General features: G+C 46.4%; 3 pseudogenes; all 3 read right to left on the reverse strand.

Moving 5' to 3' along the window:
* Positions 1–212, reverse strand: part of LOC147092669 (uncharacterized) — a 38,707-nt pseudogene extending 38,495 nt beyond the window's left edge.
* Positions 213–3,155: 2,943 nt separating this feature from the next.
* LOC147092670 (uncharacterized) lies at positions 3,156–10,539 on the reverse strand (annotated as a pseudogene).
* A 712-nt stretch (positions 10,540–11,251) lies between these two features.
* Positions 11,252–12,193, reverse strand: LOC147092671 (GPI-linked NAD(P)(+)--arginine ADP-ribosyltransferase 1-like; annotated as a pseudogene).
* Positions 12,194–19,182: the final 6,989 nt, after the last annotated feature.

The following is a 19,182-nucleotide window of genomic DNA, read 5'->3' on the forward strand; positions in this document are numbered from 1 at the left end:
AACTGGTGTATGTCCACCAACTCCTCGTGTTCAATCCGTACCAGAACTGCTGGTGTGAAGCAGAACTCTGGACTGGGGATGTCGCAAGTTAGATTGGCATACGCAAACATCTCCAAGTTGGTCGTTACACAGTATTCACCTTTGCCGGCGTATGCCACCTGGGTGGGCTTTGAGGCTGCATCCAATGCCTCCATGGTGCAGTTAATCTCCATGCCCGTGTTATTGAAACCACATTGGGCTTGCGGGCTTTGGCTGATTGCATGTGGGCACATGATTATAGCTTGGTACCATCCGGTTTCATTTCACCATCACTGCGTTAGGCAACATATTGTGGTAAGATATATGTATGCCATTTTATAGTATACCAATATTTTGTACCTGATATACCTCCCGACCTTGTGTCTCTGGTGTCGTCACCGCGATGACCAAAACTAAACCCAGGAACCCTCTCCCCCTGTCTGGTTTGCATTCGACCTGCGTGGGGTATACCTGTACCATGGCTCAGAATTCACAAACTGTCATATTGAGGCTACTTAAGAGATGTTCGGGCGCACCCGCCCCAGAATGACCTCGAGTCAGTGTCTCTTTTAACTGTTGGTTGGTAATCCACAGGGGTACCTCCACCGCCTGCATCTGTTCCAAGTTTTCTCAGGTTTGCTCCACTATCCAATTCCCATATGTGCTGCAAACGTCGTTTGCTGCTGCCTGCTGTGAGGCATGGTATTCCTCTTTAATTAACTTATTTATAGTCTGCTCATGTGTTTCTAATACAGTAGCTATATCCTGGAGGTATACGGTTAATATCTGGTCCTCATTTAATGCTTGGCCTGCATTCTTGTTCTGCTCTTTTAAGATGGCTTTAATGCGGGGACACAGATCCCAGACCTTCTGATCTATGGTAGCCAGATCAACGATGTTAACAACCGATGTGCCGGTGTTAAAGGCCGTCACTGCATCATAAACTAAAGACCTCTTATGTTGCCATACCCACTGGCTTTCCTGTCTGTATCTGCCCCTGCTACGATCTGCACCTTGTTGCAATACCTGTGTTAGAAGGCGCTGGTATAACTGTTGGGCTTGTGGTGAAGACCAAGCAGGCAGGGCGGTGTTGGCCAGGTTCAGCACCACTAACACTAATCCATGACGCATGTTATCATACAATATATCCCCAGAACGGGTGAACACCAGCCCACTAGCAGGTCCCTTTGTCATGGTGGGGCAGGTCAGTGGCTCACGTGCCAGGGAAGATGGTGTCATGGAAACCATTAGTGGCGGGGGTGTGGAGGGGACCCCAGTAGCAGTCAATCACAAGTGGTAGCCCGGGCTCCTTGTATTGTTCTGTAATCCCAAAAGTTTGACATCTCTCTAGGGTAGGCGTACATAAGGGGTCCCAACGCCCCGCATTATTCTGGCAGCATATCCTGTCCTTCCTTCCTGTGATTTTACTGGTACAGACCCCCTTGTGTGTTTTGTGTGGACCAGTAGTTATCTCACAGAAAAAGGGGGCTCCTGGCCGGTCGACACAGAACCCCAGTGCCATGGTGAGTGTTGATTGTTCTTTGAACAGTAACCCTATAATTCCCATGGTAAGCCACCCCATCATTATCCTATACCACCGCCAGGCATAAGGAGTGCAGTTCCTTTAGCAGTCTCGGCACTAGCTTGTGGTAACTAGCATGCTCCCTCTCTCTCTCCCTCTGACCCTCTGTCTGTCTCCCACCCCCTTTCGGTCTGTCCTGCTATTAGCCATGTGCACAGGGCTCAGAGCGGGGTTAAGGGTACTTCATACGTGACATTGAGGCGGAGGTGTTGGCCTTGTGCCAGTGGCTCAATGTAACTTATCTGACTTAACGTAATTCAGTGAGTGTTAGGAGCCATCGGATGGGAATGGGTGAAGACAGGTTGCACTGTCCTCCTTCGGAGGTAGGAGGGCTTATAAAAGGGGGTGGATATCCCCTCGGGAAAAGCCTCCAGTCCCGAAACCAGCGGTTCCCAAAGAGCAGCTGTGTGTCAGAACTGGTCTATCTCCCCTGCGTGGGGTAGGGTAAATAAAAGATTCTTAGTTCTGTTGGGATGTACAAGAAGGGGTCCGGTAGTCCTACCACAAAAGTGAGATAATCAGAACTCTAGTTAAGGAGTGAGTTCCGAAGAAGTTAGAGCCGTATAATAGTGATAGTTTGCAGGATCTCTGGTTAAGTCAAGAAACTGGACCATCGAAAGGTCGACATCCCCCGTAGTGGTGGCAGTACTGAGGTTGGGCCCGCACATCTGTAAGAAAGATACAGGTAAAATAGCACCTCGCAGAATCGACTTATTCCTTCGAAATCCGATCCTGATCAAATATAGGGACAGAAATTCTGCAATTAGTTTACAAGATAACTTCCATATAACAAAAGAAAGAAGGTAATCCATTGTGACTCTGCTTAGAGCCCAAGGGGTTAATTTATCAAATCATAATTTTCCTTCTGTCACTGTGGATTAATATTATCATAAAATTAAGAAACTTATATTTAATAACGTCCAATATCTTTAAATTTCATACTAAAGTTGTTGCTTGGTGAACTTAAACAGCTGTCAGTGGAAAGGGTTAACTCATTTGCAGGTTTATAGAAGGTGGGGCGAAACAATATCAGGTGCGTGCAATTGCATCACTTCATGTAAATTTTAAATAAAACTTTCCCAACAGAACAAAACTTTCACACTTTAACTAAAGACGAACAGAACAGATAATACAATGCAAAATAGCATATGCTTGTGGAAAGCAGTGAATTACGTCAAATTACTTATTGTTGTTTCTCCAGACATCTTTCCAAAATATAGGGGAGCAAAGACAGGTTAATACACGTAATTATTTTCTTTAGATCATATGGTCCCCAAGAGATGGGGAAATCTCTTCCCCAGGCACCATCACCGGCTTAGTCTGGCTCCAGTGTCTCCATCTTACATCTAACTTTTCCTGTAGGCAAACGGAGATTCCTGTACTTAGGAGGACCTGGAAGGGGCCATCCCACCGTGGCTCAAAGGTACCTCGAACTGGTCGCTGAACCATCACCCATTGTCCTACCCGAGGGGGCGCTTCCCAAATTCTCCTTTGTCTTTAGGCATCATGTGCCTTCTGTAGGTGTTGAACCCGAAAGTGGTTGGACTGATTGGCCTCACTGATCAGGCGTAGATATGTCAGGAGAGTTGTCTGGAATTGGAAAGTGTCCCCCGTACCCTGAGGGGGTGCGTCTTGGGGTAACACCATAGCTCGTCCTGTCATTAGTTCAAACGGGGTTAAGCCAGTGCCTTTGGTCGGCGTGGTTCGTACGCCCCAGAGGATGGCGGGGAGGACTACATGCCACGCCTTTCCAGTCTGTAAAATGGCCTTAGTCACGGACTGTTTTAAAGTACAGTTCATCCATTACACCATTCCTGAGGATTGTGGATGGTAAAGGATGTGGAACGGTTATCGAATCCCCAGGAGGGCTAAAGCCTGTTTCATGGCTTTGCCGGTGAAGTGGGTTCCCTGGTCAGAATCTATCTGGTAAGGCACCCCCCCATCGGGGAATGAGTTCCATTGCTAGGATTTTCACCGCTGCTTCAGCTGTATTCCTCCAAGTGGGGAAGGCCTCGACCCAATGGGTAAAAAGGCCGATGACTACAAAGACATGGATATACCCGCCGCTGGGGGGCAGCGGTCCTGTGAAATCCATTTGTAAGTGCATCTAGGGTTCCCTGGGCCACCGGGCATGCCCCATACCTACTCGTATGTGACCCCCGATTCCCGTTTGGCGGCAAGGTACACATAGGCACCCATACTCGTTGATCTCTCTGGCCATGCTGGGCCACCAGCTGTCAGCTATAATGGAATATAACTTATACCCTCCCAAATGCACGGGCTCATGGTAAGATTGTATCAGGGCACGTCGAATCGATGTAGGAACCACGTACTGTGTCTCGTGATGCCAAAACCCACTGGGGTCTTTGTACACTCCCTTACGCACCCAAAACTGTATATTCTCAGGGGACTCGGAAAGGTATGTATTTAGGAGCATATCATTTGGTAAATCGTCGGTCAGGGAAGCCCCTTCAGTTCGTACTACTTCCTCCGGACTAAGGGCCATCACAGGGAGAGCCAACGTGGCCCATTGAGCGGCCAAATCAGCGGCTCGGTTACCCTGGATTTCTGGGGTCTCCCCCGCCTAGTGGGCAAGAATCTTGACTACCGCCCCCAACGTGGGGCCGTCCGCTGCCCGAAGGAGTTTGGTGATCAGGGCAGCATGTTTAATAGTGTTGCCTAAAGTAGTCAATTATCCCCGTCGCTGCCACAGGCAGGAGTAATCGTGGACGACAGTTGGCATATTCGCTGTCTCTATAGAGATTTGTGGTTGTTCCTTCTGTCAATTGAAGGGCTCTAGTGAAGGTGGTGACCTCCGCCAGCTGTGCTCCTTCCATCCCCAGGGCCCCTTGGGCGAGGGTCTGTCCTGACGGACCCACTACTGCCCATCAGGTGAACCGTCGTCCCTCGTGGTAATAACTTGGCCCATCCACGTACATCTCTAGGCAGGCCTTGGCTATTGGTTCGGTTAGGAGGGGTCCCTGAATATCGAGATGTGAGATAGTGGTGCAGTCATGGGTGGTCCATTTGTCAATTAGCAAGGATGTTGGGTTCGCTCGAGGGTCCGTTACCACCTTGATCCAAACCCCCCTACCTAACAAACAAGCCTCCCATCTCGCACGTCTCTGGTTGGAAATAGTTTTCAGGCTACATGCAAGAAGTTTCACGATGCTGTGGCGGGTATGAAGGATTACCTTCCCGGGACCTACCATGGACTCTGTTGCTTCTACTGCCCACGGGGCCTGTCCCATCATGGAGGACGGTACCGGGCACGAGTAGTATCCTACCGGTCATAATCGATCGCTCCGGGATTGTCCCTCTACCACACTATTTGCCCGATTGCCCACCCAATTCCACAGGTGGAATGGTTTAATGGAGTCCTGGAGACCCAGGGCAGGTGCATTGGCCAAAGTGATTTTGACCATCTCAAAGGCTTCGACTGCCTCTGATGCCCAATTCAGTCTTGCCTCTCCCGGGGCCCTCCCTTTAGGAGGTCATTTAGAGGGCTTGCCCATTCGGTGAAGTTGGCTACGTAGGTAGGGCAATAGTTAAAAAATCCCATCACCCTTCACAGGCCAGAGACACTGACGGGCCGCAGCATCTGTGATGTAAGCTGCAGGTGGACCAAGTGATATACAAGGTCGACGCTTAGCTATAGTACAGATGGCAGACTTTGATCGGAGGTTCAAAACAGTCTTTATTCACAGGCCTGGGGAGAACCTTCTGAGACCCTTCTCAGATCCGACTCCACCGAAAGTTTAGTGAGTTACATTCATATACATAAGCTTATCAGCTGCCCTAGGGGCGGGTACAAATCTGTCAATCATAGTCTCTAGTATTCCATTATATCCATTGCTTCTACCACGTGACATTTTATGCTTCTCCCCATATCCCGCAGTTAATCATGTTTTTTGCTTGTTTGACTTATTCCAACTTCTCTATCACCGTGGCTTTCTTCTTATCTACTCTTGTAGCCTGGAGCCACAGTCGTCCATTGTCTCTGCCAGATGGTCTGGCTCAGTAACATGTTTTCATTAGATAACAGTTCTTGTTCAATCGGCCTACTGGTCCGAACCATCTCTGCAAAGCACAGATTCTGACTTTGTAACCTGCTCCTGTTACTTCTGCAAAGCAAGCATATTTGTAATTAGTTCCACCAGACTTTGATGTAAGCATTTTGTCTTTTAGACAACCATGTTGTAGCTTCAGAAACAAGCGAAGGCCGCCTTGTTACTCAATTTATATGCATGTTATCTTGTATACGTGCTGCCTTGCCTGGCTGAACAGGCATCTTCCCCAATCTTCCCTCAAGCCTCTCAATCAATTAATCATGTTTTTAGAGCTTAGCTGGATAAATATAATAAATACAGATCTATATACCATTTAACTCAGGGTATGAATTAATTCGTTACCTCCACCCTGAACATTGGTGCTACATTATACATATTCTAACATAAACTAAAGTATGATATTCATTTGTTTACTGCAATCTGCAAGAGGGCATGAACCCTTTTGGGGGTCAGGGTCCTACCCTTTGGCGAGATGATCTGACCAAGGTAGGTAACCCGAGGAAGACCAATTTGAGCTTTGATCGGATTCAGTTTGAACCCTCCTAAAACTAAAGTCTCCAGGACACACGTCAGGGCGTCCAGATGAGCTGAGGGTGAGGGACTACCAATGAGGATGTCATCTACATATTGACGACTGGCAGAATCTTGCATTTGGGTATCTGCTAATGCCGGCTCGAGAGCCTTTTTCAGGCTCTCGTGAAAAATAGTAGGGGAATTGTGAAATCCCTGAGGCAACTGTGTCCAAGTATACTGGGTGGACCGGACAGTGAAAGCAAATCACTCTTGGGACCCGGGATCCAAAGGACATGTCCAAAACCATTTTGGATGTCCAGTGCCGTGAACATGGACAGGGCTGGGTGGAGGCCATTTAAAATAGTGGTGGGATTTGCCACTAAGCCAGGGAGCTTGGGAGTGACCCGAATCAGAGCCGTATAATCAATGGTCATTCTCCAGGATCCATCTGGTTTCTGCACTGGCCATACCGGGGAGTTGATACGGGAGTGGGTCTTTGTCACTATACCGGTTTCTAAAAAGTCCACGACTATGGACTCAATGGCCCGTTGAGCTTCTGATTGGAGGGGGTATTGTCAGTGGGCCTCGTGGTAGGGACCGTGGACCTTAACTGGGTCCATCTCCGCTCTACCACAGTCTAATTTGTGGGTGGCCCATGCAAGAGGGTAAGCCTCGCAAACTCTCCCCCATGGTCCTTCCTCTGCCCTTGCGCGCTTAACCGGGAGGAGGGCTTGTACTCTGCATTCTCGGGCTTTGTATTCCTGGAAGGGGAATCTCTCCCCTTGGGACCACCCTACTTCCAATAGATGATCCTTTAGGATCAAATTTACCTCTATCTGATGGAGGATGTCCATACCTAAATGCAGGCCCTCACTGTTGGGGCCTACCCAGAGGGTGACCCACCAGGTATGAACTCCTGGCAACAGTTGCAGTGGAAGTGGAACAGTCCGATGGAGGACCACCTTTCTCCACTAACCCCAGTTATCTGAATGCTTTGATATAAGGTGGGATATTCTGTGTTGGTTATCGAAACTGAGGCCCCCGTGTCTAAAAGGGCACAGTACTGCTGGCCTCCTAACTGTACATTTAGGCACGGGCGTGTGGACCCCGGCTCCCCACCATGGAGACCGGCTCGTCCTAGTGGCTGCCGAGGAGGGCTCCAAGCTCCTCCATCTCTTGGTTTGAAAAGCCTCCCTTGGGTTGTCCCAGAGGGCCTTAAGCGGGTCGGGTCCTGTCGGCAACAGTCAGCCTGTTGATGCCCGGGCCGCCCACAATCAGTACACTTAAATCTCGTCCGGGTGCAATTCTTTGCCAGCGGTGCGTTACAATTGTAACAGAGTTGAGCCTCTTGTATGACTGCTCTGTTTTAATGTCTGGGGCCACTTTGGTGGACCAGGGCAGAGAAGTTGAGGTGGACCTTGATGGGTGGCATAAAGGTCCACCTGGTGGAGCCCAAAATGTCGACCAGCCCACTCCCGGATTCCGGCTTCCATGTGCTGGGGGCTGGCCCCATTTCGGAGGGTGGTTTGCTAGGGCTTTTCCAGTCCCCGGAGTAGATTATCTATTAACCGTGGGTCGTTGTGATTAGCAGGAATATCATTCGTCTGGCACCGAAGTTCATCCTGCTCGATTAATCAATCAATGTACACATTGGGGTTTTCTCCGGGACTCTGGCTCGGGATGGTGAGCCCCGTCCAGGTAGCGGGGCCATTGCCCAGTCCAGTCTGAACCCAAGATCTCAAACCATCGAATTGGATCTTATACTCTGCCACCATGGCTGGGGCATTTAGGATATGGTGTCCCTATGCCCCATAAACCATAGAGGGACATTTCACCTCGATAATATCTTTTATGTCTTGTATGAACAAATTAAAGTGCTGAGCAGCACTCTGTATTTTTGCTCATACTTCGATGTTAGGATTGTGTCTTCTGAGGTCGGGAATGAGAAAAATGATGCTGGATCTCTCCTGGGGTGGAAAAGACTGTTCTTCGCCCATCGTACCCCATGCACCTATCTCTAGGTTTTGAGCTGCAACCGCCTGGTTAACTCGGACGGGGGCCACGGGAATGGATTTTTTGTCCCCAGACTGAAGCGATGCTGGGGGGTAGATAGGAGCGTTTTTGGGGGGGGCACGTGGGTTGGGTGGTCTCAAATCGTTGAACCTCTACAGTCCCCATTGGGGGCCCGGGATATAAGGTCGACGTTTCACAGAATCACAGAATCACAGAATCCCCACAGTGCAGATAGAGGCCATTTCGGCCCATCGAGCCTACACCGACACATATCCCACCCTATCCCCGTAACCCCACGTATTTAATCCCCTAACACTAAGGGTCAATTTATCATAGCCAAATCAACCTAACCCGCACATCTTCGGACTGTGGGAGGAAACCGAAGCACCCGGAGGAAACCCACGCAGGCACAGGGAGAATGTGCAAACTCCACACAGACAGTCGCCCGAGGCCAGATTTGACCCCAGCTTTTTAAGTTGTCTAGATTCTCAGTCCCTGGTGGCTTGAGGTGCAGGAGACTGCTGACTTGGACTTTAGCCTCCTGCATGGGTCTCAAGAATTCTTGTAACGGGGCCGGTTTCCCCCCCCCCTTGTCCACGATTATGGGTCCCATCTGATCCATCCAACTAGCACACAAAACCGCCCCGTATTTGGCTTGTTTGGCATCCTTTTGTTCCGCCCACCACTTTATTTGATCGACTACTGGGCTTGTTTCTTTCCACCCCTTTTTAATCATCTCACTTTGAAATTTCAAATTAGCCTCTCGGACTCATTGAATGACAGTGAGGTGGCCATAACCGGAACTTCCTCGTCACCCATGGGACCTGTATTAATTGTTACGTATATTCTTATACTCTATTTTATACATTATCGGCACAAACATCTCACAATATACTCTAAATCAGAAATATACACTTATGTCTAATCAATTCAGTCAGTCCGTTGTCTCCGTGAGGAATAATTTACTATATGGGTAATTTAATACTGGCTGGCCCATCCAAGGTTTTTAGCCCCCCCCCCTGGTGCATGAGCGAGTCTGTGTTCCTCCTAAAAGCCATACTCTGGCTTCTTCCCTTAGGACACAACACGGTTCTCACCTCAGCCATCAATTCCAGTGACTTTTAACTCCTATGGTCCTTACTTGCAATATCCCACTTCTGAAGACAACTGTTAGATTCGAATTTGCAGAAACCCCAGACAGAGACAGAATTGAGGAAAAGTTCAAAATGTATTAAAACAACCAAGATAAACTTGTGCACAAGGGAGAGTCACCCGGCTTCCTCAAGCACAAGATGCACTCACAAAGAAGAAGCAGTTGTTCATTCAAGTTATACATTTCTATAATCAACGCCCACCTACTACAGAATGGGGCATATATGTACAAACAGTACCACAACAGTTACTCTTTATTGGCTTATGTGGTTAGTCACTCAACTGTCGGGCCCACCCCTTGAACTCAGGTACCCTCCGACCATACCAGTTACAGATGTTAGTGTTTCATCCTACTCCCCACATTCCTGCTGTTATCTCTTCCCCGTTGTAGGCATAGTTTATTGTTTGAGAAAACATGTTGTATCCTTATCTGTCGAACAAGCATGGTGACTACAAGGCCACAGTGTTTCGTGTAGTCTGCGACTAGTACAATGTTGGTTGTTAATTTGTACCCTCATCTACTGGGAGGATCAGCCGTGTTTAGACAAAGGTTCTACTGAAGCTGTGATCACACACATTCTCAAGTTTAATTAGTGAAGTGGCGTCTTGCAGTCTGCAAATGTGCTTGTTTCCTTGCATTTTGTGCTTCCCTTATCACTTCTATTTGTCTTCGATCCTTGACATTTGACCCTGCTTGCCTTTCTGCTATCTGTTCCCAGCTGCATGTTGTCAGTCTCTGTCCGAAGAATTAATTAAAACCTATCTTTGTATCTAACAGCTATTTCTTACAATTCCTTCTTTGAGAGGGTCAACATAGTCAAGTATTCCAGAATTCATTGGGAACAAGCTGGATCTTTCACTATCTTTACACTTGTGCACAGATCTTTTTCAAATGAAGAATTTGAATACGCGGGCATCAGGTCCAGTTGAACACATACAGGCGTAATTAATATTTTTTTGAACTGATAATGAAAAGGAAATATAATTAGTGAACACATTTTGGCCAGCCTTTACAACCATGTTGGAGAAGCTACAGCCCAGGAATACTATGGAGTGTAGCGTTCTCTCTACATTCCTCGGGCACTCTGTCTCCACTTGTACCCTGAAATTAAACGCCTTTAGTTCAGGTAGAACACCAGCTAGATACTGCTGGAGCTCCTTTAACACAATGATGATCACAGGCTGTCTCATGTTTTATTCCATGAATCAACGTAGGCCAGAACAGCACAGGTTATATACAGTGCAGAAGGTCCTCTATATTAACCTGACAGTAAAACTGCGAGCCACACTTTAAACCCATGTACTGAAATTAAGAGGGATTCTACAGAACTTCACCGAATCTATTGTGGAGTGTGCATTGTGTTAATCTACTCGCTCAGCTATTCTATAAAGTGAGAGGCTGGGCCATTCCATGAAGGATGGTTCTGGAGAGACTCCGCACGGTCTAATATAACTGGTGTTTTCCCAGAGAGATAAACTTTTCACCAGCAACCTCGTGATAAGCATTTGGTAAATAGCTCAGCCTTCTCTCTCCACGTGACCAGTGCTGAAAATCCAACCTTGTGGAGCTCTGCGAAGACAAGATTGAACCGTGATTTAATGCTTTACATTTCTCCTTACGCTTCAATCGTCATAAAAGTTTTATTCCGTTTAGTTTAAGGGTATCAACCATCAAGGTTGGGTTTCAACGTGGAAGTAGGAAGCGGTCTTTTGAGAACAGTTTTACCGAAGCTTCAGAAATTGCAATTAAATATCAGAAACGTGGGCCAAGTCCTCACTCAGAGGACACAACCGAACAAGATGCATTGATTCCGAACTATGGATCTAGATTTATTTAATTGCAATCGATCCTATTTGGGACTGAGGTGACTGTTATTCATCAAAAAACCTCTTTAACCATGACTATGGAAGATTTGGGCATGTTGCAACGAACTGCAGGAATTTGCTAACATTTTACACCGAGATGGAAACTAGCGCCGCTAGAATCCACACTACACCTATTGCTGAAATTATAGCCCCACCGCTCCGTACAACCACCAGCTTCCCATCTATCCCTTTTTCTACCTTGACCTTGGTTCCCTCCTGCCTCTCCCCTGTGAGCAAAATCTGAGTGCCCCGCTCCCAGGAAGTTGTCTTTCCGACTCGAAACACCACGTAAGGTGGAATCAGGATTTCCTGCTCGTTTTTGAAACAGGAGTAATTGTAGATCGGGACACCTTAGCGTGTGGTTATATAAAACAAGGTGTTAGTCTTTGTAGTCTGGTCAGTAAATCTCTTGGCAATGTTTACATCAAGAGACGAAGAAGTAAAGCTTCCAAACCACACCTCTGCTCCCTCCTTAGCCTTGAAAAATATTTCACTCCCTCTGTAAACGGTTTGTGTGGCACTGCCTGAATCGCCTTTTAGTTTATCGATGGCAACGGATAGAAGATAATGAAAACTTTTAAATTTGAAACTCTGCACGTAGATTGCGTCCGTAGCACCGTACATTGGAACAGCCTCATTGAAGACATGATAGAAGGGGCTATCATACGGGAAATCTGCAGTATAGGTATAGACCGCTAACATGTGCTGCCTACTCAGCCCACTCGGTACCTCGCATGTCATTTCATTGTCTGCATTGTCTCAGGCTTCTTTAAATTCTTTGCTATAATTTTTCTCTTCGCTGATGTAGATTGTGGCTATGTTATCAGCTTCTGGACTCCGGGTGAAGATGTAAGCTGAAGAGTTTTTCGCCATGTTCTTTGGATGGCATTTTTCTCGTTGTTTCCGCTGATGCTGACAGAAAAAACGTCCTGGTCTGTAAAACAAAGCATGAATCTGACCAATTTACAGAAAATCGTTACTGAGAAGTTAGGTGACTAATCAAAGTGCAGCGCACCATCAAGGTGGGAAAGAGAAAGGGAGGATCCGAGAGAAAACAAGGAACGGTGGATAACTGACACCAAGCTTGTGTCTAACAAGCCATTGTGATAAGGGGAGACTGTGGAGGAAATCCTCCATATGCAATAGGAAGGAATGAAATGAGTTTTGACTCCAGCCTGTGCATGTGAAGCCCCATTAGTAGTGCGGGATCTGGGAAAACTTAACCTAAGATGTGAACCAGGACAATGCCAAGTCACGGGGCCGGATTTAACGATGAGGTTGATAGCGTTCCCCGTTATTCACATCGGACACCAACTTCTGGGGACAACACATGTGTAGTTAAACTCAGAGATCCGGAACTTGCTGCACATGATGCGACGTTCCTCCAAAAGCTTCCCGAGAATGGCACTCGCCATTCAAGGTCCCCCATTCAAATACACTGAACAGCTGAAGTTGCTGTGCTTACCTCACAGACACGGACTAAACCCACCAGAAATAGTTAGCGCTTGTCCATTCCAGTGTAACTACCCCTTTAGGTGTGGTAAGTCTTAATTACTGGCAAACAACATCGCTGACACTGAGAAGTAACAGTTAGAAGTATGGAGCCTCATTCAGTCAGGTATTAGTTATTGTTGGAGATTAAGAAAATTTAAAAGTGTCAATAAAAACACATTTTTAACTTTTTCTTTCTGTCTCTTTTATCTTTCTCTCTTAATACAATGTTTCTTTTTCTCTCTTTATTTCAGTTTCTGTACCTGATTTGATATTTAATTAAATATTATAACTGACATTTCCTGGTTTGGACTCTGCGTTTCTCATTAACGAGTCACAAATGGCATCCTATATGACTGTGACCGTGCTAAACTGTCCCTCCTCATCCTTCTGGACCTGTCTGCAGCCTTTGACATGGTTGACCACACTATTCTTCACACTGACATCATCGAAACACACAGTGTCTAGTCCCATGGTTATGCTGATGATACCCAGCTCGACCTCACAACCAGCTCTCTCGACCCTCACCCGCCAGTTTCTCATTTGCAGACTGCTTGTCTGACATGCAATACTGGTAGAACAGAAATATCCTCCAATTAATATTTCGAAGAGCAGAGCCAATGTCTTCGGTTCCCACCACGAAACCTGTTCCCTAGACACCAACTCCACCCTGCTCCCTGTCTGAGGCTGAACCAGACCATTCACAACCATGGCGTCCTATTTGACACAGATTTGATCTTCCGACCACATATCTGCTCCACCATCAAGACCGTCTACTTCCAGCTCCGTAACTTTGCCTGTCATTTGCTGCTAAAAGCCCTCATCCATGCCGTTGTTACTTCTAGACTAGATGGCTACAATCCTCTCCTGGTTGCTCTCCCATATTACACGCTGTAAAGTCTTGAGGTCATCCAAAACTCTGCTGCTCGTACCTTAACTCGCACCAAGTGTTGTTCACCCATCACCCCTGTGCTCGCTGACTTACATTGGCTCCTGGCCCGGTAACACCTCCATTTTAAAATTCGCATCCTTGTTTTCAAATCCCTCCATGTTGTCACCTCTCCATACCTCTGTAACCTCCTCCTGCCCTGCAACCCACAGATCTCAGAACTCCTCCAATTCTGGCCTCTTGCGTATCACCAAATTTAATCGCTCCACCATTGGTGGTTGTGCCTTCAGCTGCCAAGGCCTTGAGCTCTGGAATTCCATCCCAAAACCTCTCCACCTCTCACTCCTCCTTTTAGACGCTCCGTAAAACCTACCTCTTTGATGAAACGTTTGGTAACCGATTCTAATATCTCCTTGTGTGTTACATTTTGTTTGATAACGTTCCTCTGAAATGCCTTGGGACGTTAAATGCACTATATAAATGAAATATGTTGTTATTATTGTAGATTCTTCAATATTATTCGTTGATCCGATACACAGTGGCTGCCATGTTCATACAGGTCCCACATGCTACATAGATGATGTTGCGCTTTTTGCATAGTTGGTTGACAGGAACATTCCATTAAAAATCCCATAGAAGATCTATGGGCTTTTTAAGTGCAAGTTCTGACTGCAAAATCAGGTCCTTTATGGTTATTCTATTCAGCTTACAGCGAGCCAATTCTTTCCTCCTTGCTACTCAATCCACCCTTGGCTCAGTGGATACCACTCTTGCATGTGGGTCCGAAGGCTGTGGGATCAGTTCCCATTCCAGAGACAAGACTGACACCCTGCTGCAGTATTGAAAGTCTACTGTACTGTCTTTCGGATGAGATGTTAGTCCAAGGTTCCGTCTGCCTCCTCAGGTGCATGTAGAAGATCACATGGCATAATTTGAAGAAGAGCGGGAGAATTCCACCGGGTGTTCTTGCCAATATTGATCCCTCAACCAACACCACTAAAATAGATTATCCGGTGATTATTAAATTGCTGTTTATGCCACCTTTCTATGCACAAATTGGCTGCTGCCTTTCCCACATTACAAAAGTGAAAACACTTCAAAAGTACTTCACTGGGTACAAAGCACTTCTGGATGTCCTGAGTTTGCGCAAGGCGCTATATAAATCTGACACATTTTATCTTTCACTGTCACCCCGCCTCCATGTTCACCAGTTAAGAACATGTAAACCTTGGTTTTGTAAATCGAAACAGTACATGTAAACCTTGGTTTACTGACCACACCACCTTTTCATTACCAATAGCCCTTTCCTTCACGTCCGAAACATTCCCCATGCTCTACCCATACTTTACACCATCTGATACTGATGTGAACAACTCAACATGGCAAGTTGCTGCAAATAGAAAATTGATGGAAACTGCACCATTACACAGATTCACGAAGGTTTTCCTTTGGATAGATCTAAGAATGCAGGTACTTACTATTTATGCATAGATGAAATATTAGAATAAATTCTGAGGGATGCATTGTCTCTTTCTTCTGCTGGTTCCGTCTCCTGGGTAATACACTGCCGTCTCACTGGTTAATGTCTGCAGGATCAGAGAGTACAATTCAATTAAGTACGGTCTTACTGGAACTGGAAATAATTTTTATCTATTCAATCACGAGATGTGGGCATCGCTGGCAAGGCCAACTTTTAATGCCCATCCCTAATTGCCCTTGAGAAGGAGGTGGTGAGCCGCCTTCTTGAACTGCTGCCGACAATGTGGTGAAGTTGCTCCCACAGTGCTGTTAGGGAGGGAGTTACAGGTTTTTGAAACAGTGAAGATGAAAAAACGCCGATATGTTTAGCAATCAGGATCGTGTTTAACTCGGTGGGGAACTTGGAGCTGGTGATGTTCCCATGCGCCTGCTGCCCTTGTCATTCTAGGTGGAAGAGGTCACAGGTTTGAAAGGGGCATTCGAAGAAGTATTGATGAATTGATGCAGTGCCTCTTGTAGATGGTACACACTGCAGCCACCGTACGCCGGTGGTGGAGTGATTGAATGTTTAAGGTGGTGGATGGATGCCAAGAAAGTTGCTTTGTCCTGGATCGCTTCAAGCTTCTGGAGTGTTGTTGGAGTTATGCATTCAGTCAAGTGGAAAGTATTCCATGGCAGTCCTGAATTGTGCCTTGTAGATGGCAGAAAGACTTTTGGGAATCAGGACGTCAGTTACTCGCCGAGACCGCTGTCCTGCTTTTGCTTTAGTATGTATGCGGCTGGTCCAGTTACCTTTCTAGTCAATGGTGACCCGAGGGACTGCCTGACTGTTGTGCTCTATGCCTCTATTTATAAAGCCCATGATCCTATATGCTTTAGTATGTATGCAGCTGGTCCAGTTACCTTTCTAGTCAATGGTGACCCCAGGGACTGCCTGACTGTTGTGCTCTATGCCTCTATTTATAAAGCCCATGATCCTATATGCTTTAGTATGTATGCGGCTGGTCCAGTTACCTTTCTAGTCAATGGTGACCCCAGGGACTGCCTGACTGTTGTGCTCTATGCCTCTATTTATAAAGCCCATGATCCTATATGCTTTAGTATGTATGCAGCTGGTCCAGTTACCTTTCTAGTCAATGGTGACCCCAGGGACTGCCTGACTGTTGTGCTCTATGCCTCTATTTATAAAGCCCATGATCCTATATGCTTTAGTATGTATGCAGCTGGTCCAGTTACCTTTCTAGTCAATGGTGACCCCAGGGACTTCCTGGCTGTTGTGCTCTATGCCTCTATTTATAAAGCCCATGATCCTATATGCTTTAGTATGTATGCGGCTGGTCCAGTTACCTTTCTAGTCAATGGTGACCCCAGGGACTTCCTGGCTGTTGTGCTCTATGCCTCTATTTATAAAGCACATGATCCTATATGCTTTACTAACTGCTTTGTTAACCTATCATGTCAACTTCAGAAACCTTTCTACAAACGCCCCCAGGTCACACTGCTCTTGCACGCCCTTTACAATTATAGTTTGCATTTTCTTTCCTTATTCCCCCGAGTAAAATATATGGCCTCAAACTTTTCTGCATTGAATTTCAACTGTCATGTTACTGCCCATTCCACCAGTCAGTGGAGATTTCCTCCAACCCCCAACCCGATTCTGATTAACATCAGTTTTACTAGGGCTCCTTGATGCCACACTCGGTCAAATTTTGTCTTGATGTTAAGGGAAGTCACTCTCAGCTCACCTCTGGAATTCAGCTTCTTTGTCCATGTTTGGCCCAAGGCTGTAATGAGGTTGGGAACCGTGTGGTCAAGCAGAACCCAAACTGGGCATCAGTGAGCAGGTTGTTGGTGAGTAAGTGCCGCTTGATAGCCCTGTGGATGACACATGCCATCACTTTGCTGATGATTGAGAGTAGACTGATGGGGCGGTAATTGGCTGGGTTGGATTTATCCTGCTTTTTCTGGATGGGACATACCCGAGCAGTTTTCCACATTGTCCTTTTAGATGCCAGTGTTGTATCTGCACTGGAACAGCTTGGCCAGGGGTGCAGCTAGTTCTGATGTACAAGTCTTTTGCATGACAGCCGGGATGTTGTCAGTGCCCACAGCTTTTGCTGTATCCAATGCGCTCAGCCATTTCTTGACATCGAGTGAATTGAATTGGTGAAGAATGGCTTCTGTGTTGGTGAGGACCTCAGGAGGAGGCCTGTATGGATCATTCGGTCGGCAATTCAGGCTGAAGATGGTTTCACATGCTTCAACCTTATCTTTTGTACTCACGTGCTGGGCTCCACCATCATTGAGGATAGGGATAATCATTGAAGCCTCCTCCTCCCGTTAATTGGTTAATGGTCCACCACCATTAACGACTATTTATACACATCAAGTCTCCAGGTAGTCAATCAAATTAAATCATAATTAGCATTAGTTACAGTCACTTAACAAATAGATTCAATTAATTTGTGCTTTTTCTGATAAAAAGATTAAGTGGAATATTTGAAAATGTTATTCGATAGTTTTAAAAACCTCACTGAATTAAAACATGCTTTACAAATGGAAAGTGGAATTTTCCAATGCTGGAGCCGGCACTTTTCCTGCTTGACTGGTGTGATGAGGGAAGCTTTCCTTGCCTTCTATTCGCTCCTAGTGTCCTAACCCTTGCAGAACAGGCGGTGAATCCTCCAAAGTCACTGATAACCCCAGTCTTCTAGCACCATATGGAACCGTGCATACTCCGACGCTTGTGGTATCCTACACTTACACTAGAATTGAACCCCCACCTCTGGTACTAGCGGTATCCCATCATCTACATCAGGGTTGACAGTGCTCCTCTAGTACATGATACACTACAATAGAGGGGATCATAAACATCTGTATTAGTGGTACCGTACACTGTCACAAGTGGTAACCCTGTTCCACTTTTTCTCGTTGTACCCTACACTTCCACTAGAGGTGACAGTGAACCTCCAGTACTAGTGGTACTCGCACATTTAGACTAGAGCTGTCAATATACCTCTGGTACTAGTAGAAGCCCTACACTTAGGCTGAAACTCCCAGTAGAGTGGCCCCACTACACTTACTCTAGATGGACCGTGCTCTTCAAGTAATAGTGGCACCTTACACTTGCACTTGAAGTGACAGAGCTCCTCCAGTACTACTGCTACTCCTACACATACACTAGAGGTGACCATTCTCCTCCTCTATTGTTCTATATATGACTGTGTTGCTCCATTACTAGTGATAGACCTACATTAAGACTAGATGTGACGATGAAATTCTGGTGCTAATGGGTCGCTACACTTACACAAGGTATGACCGGGCTCTACCGGGACTAGTGGTACCCACACACTTGCCTTTGATGTGAGGCAGCTCCGTCAGTACTAATTGTATCCTACCCTTATATTAGAGCTGACTGCATCCCACCAGGAATGGTAGCATAGTGGTAATGTCATTGGGCTAATAATCCAGAGGCCTGGTCTAATGATTCAGAGATTAAGTTCAAATCCAACTTAAAGTTAACTTCAGTTAATTAAGTAAATCTGGAATAAAAAGCTAGTATCAGTAATGGTAACCATGAAACTATCGGATTGTCGCAAAAACCCATCTGGTTCACTAATGTCTTTCAGGGAAGGAAATCTGCTGTCCTTACCTGGTCTGATCAATATGTGACTCCAGACCCACAGCAATGTGGTTGATTCTTAACTGCCCTCTCAAATGGCTCAGCAAGTCACTCCGTTGTAACTAACCACTACAGAAATATAATATGAATGAAACCAGAACGGCTATGGACATGGCTAGAAGTATATCACAGAATCACAGAATCTACAGTGCAGATAGAGGCCATTTTGGCCCATCGAGCCTGCACCGACACATATCCCACCCTATCCCCGTAACCCCACGTATTTAATCCCCTAACACTAAGGGTCAATTTATCATAGCCAAATCAACCTAACCTGCACATCTTTGGACTGTGGGAGGAAACCGGAGCACCCGGAGGAAACCCACGCAGACACAGGGAGAATGTGCAAACTCCACACAGACAGTCGCCCGAGGCCAGATTTGAACCCGGGTCCCTGGCGCTGTGAGGCAACAGTGCTAACCACTAT

This window comes from Somniosus microcephalus, unplaced genomic scaffold, assembly GCF_052327205.1.
Source record: "Somniosus microcephalus isolate GS21.2 unplaced genomic scaffold, FLI_Smic_1.0 unresolved_chr2, whole genome shotgun sequence".
Lineage (NCBI taxonomy): Eukaryota > Metazoa > Chordata > Chondrichthyes > Squaliformes > Somniosidae > Somniosus > Somniosus microcephalus.